This window comes from Marmota marmota, unplaced genomic scaffold, assembly GCF_001458135.2.
Source record: "Marmota marmota marmota unplaced genomic scaffold, marMar, whole genome shotgun sequence".
In the NCBI taxonomy this organism is placed as follows: Eukaryota; Metazoa; Chordata; class Mammalia; order Rodentia; family Sciuridae; genus Marmota; species Marmota marmota.
Window position 1 is genome coordinate 1 of NW_026003682.1, and position 2,153 is coordinate 2,153.

Genomic DNA, 2,153 nt, shown 5'->3' on the forward strand with positions numbered 1-2,153 from the left:
AAAGGTATTTGACACTTATCCAACTGTATCTTGATATTAATCAGAAGAAATTATCAAATTGTTTATTGATCACTGTTGTTGCTTACTAGTTGGTTAAATTTGATGTTGAGTAAAGTACCTACAAATTCTACTTATTCTTTTGCTGTAGTCACACAGGATGAGCTCAATCCCCAGTTACCATGTTGTGAGTACCTGGATGAAATGTGGTCTACTAGGGCAGTTCCTAGATTCTTTGCTCAGAGGGTTCTGTTTTGGTGGGAAGGACTTTGATTCTTTAGGTTCTAATATAAGAGTGGAACAAAATAATAGAATTTCCAAAGGAAAGTAAAGATTCAGTTTGCTGGGATCCTTCCCAAATTTTTAGTTCCCCTATCCAGCAAAGATGCAACTTTGTCAGCAACCTTTTGTAAGCATAGACACTATCAGGACTAATACTATCTCTCTTCCAACATGAGATAGTAGGGCTTCATTACTGGTGGTGTTAGACATGCACCCTATTAAGATGTTAGGGGTGTTCTTGGAGCATACCTTATTATACCTTTGCCCCACAATGAGAAGAGTGTTTTTGCTCTGCTGATACTTTTATGGATCAGTTTAGATCTTATATTGGAATGCCTCTCTTTGAGGAAGTGAGTGTAGACAGAAAGCAGTTTTTTTTTTTTTTTGGTTGAAGACAGATAGTATGCCTTATTTTATGTGTTTATTTTTGTGCCGTGCTAAGGCTTGAACCCAGTACCTCACAAATGCTAGAATGCTAGGCAAGTACTCTGTCTCTGAGCTACAGTCCCAGCCCTGAGTACAAATATGGACTAAATACTTGGAGACCATAGAATCATGAGAACATCTCACATGTCTAGAATAGAGCCCTTATGTTTTCAGTCTCTCATGGCCTGCACTACATTTTTATTATTATTATTTTTAACTATTGATAGATCTTTATTTTATTTATTTATATGTGGTGCTGAGAATCGAACCCAGTGCCTCACACATACCAGGTAATGCACTACTGCTGAGCCCCAGCCCCAGCACCCCCCCCTTTTTAAAAATTTTTAAAAATTGTTGATAGACCTTTATTTTTTTCATTTATATGCTGCACTACTTTTTTTTTTTTTTTGATGATATTTTAGACCTCAGTGTTCTTTGAAGATGTGGCTGTGAACTTCACCCAGGAGGAGTGGGCTTTGCTGGATCCTTCCCAAAAGAATCTCTACAGAGATGTGATGCAGGAAGTCCTTAGAAACCTGGCTTCTATAGGTAAGGATGATGTTTCATTACATATTGAAAGACAGAGCACCCGGGAGTCCCCCCACCCACCCACTCATGGATTTAGAAGGTGGAAAGGGAGTAAGTACTTTTAGGAAAAAATGGGGCCTAATGTCAGTGCACTGTGCAGCATAAATACCGTAATTCTTTTTTTTTCCTCTTTTATTATTTTTGTTTTAGTTATCCATATTATAAATCCCATAATCCATTCTGAAATTATGATAATTTTAATCACTGTTCTGGGTGTACGTTTTAGGATTCAGATGGGAGAACCAAAGTGCTGAAGATCAGAACACAAATCCTGGGATAGATCTAAGGTAACTTGTACTCATGAGAGGAAACAGAGAGCCCTGAAGGAATCCTAGCGTATCCTATAATTTTACAAACAAGGAAAGTAAGCAAGCATGGTATGAACTATATTTATTCTTTTTAAACCCAAAACATGAACTTTAATGTAAGATACACATTTAGTGTTTTCAAAATAATTGATTTTTTTGATAGAGCTAAGAAACTGCATTTATAATACCACTGTTTTCATAGTAGCTATGGAGAAGCAGTCTCACAAAGTAGTCATGATATTGACTTTCAAACAGTTTAGACATGACAGAAAACCAGTACTTTCCCTGATATTAGTGTAAGTCCAATGCCTATAAATAAATATAATATAATATTGTTAATTAGCCAACCATAAATTGTACTTGTAGTTTTTTTTTTTTTAAACAGGAATCTTATGGTAGGCTCTGGAAAATTTTAAAAAGATGTTTCAGGGAGATTCCAAATCTTAGCCTTAAAAGGACATTCCTGCTAGAAATTCCATGTGAAAGCAGTATGTGTGGACAGGTCTTCATATATAATGTTTTCCTAAACAGGCACATCATATCTGTCTCTGC

At 36.1% G+C, this 2,153-nt stretch overlaps 1 long non-coding RNA gene across 2 annotated transcripts; it reads left to right on the top strand.

Annotated features, from left to right (window-relative positions):
* Positions 1 to 1,122: 1,122 nt before the first annotated feature.
* On the top strand, positions 1,123 to 2,153 carry LOC125614606. 2 transcript variants are annotated; one of them, XR_007345182.1, is made up of 3 exons: positions 1,123 to 1,254; positions 1,520 to 1,580; positions 2,133 to 2,153. It is a non-coding gene; the product is annotated as an uncharacterized LOC125614606 (long non-coding RNA). The 2 variants fall into 2 exon arrangements; XR_007345181.1 differs by having other exon boundaries at positions 1,520 to 2,153.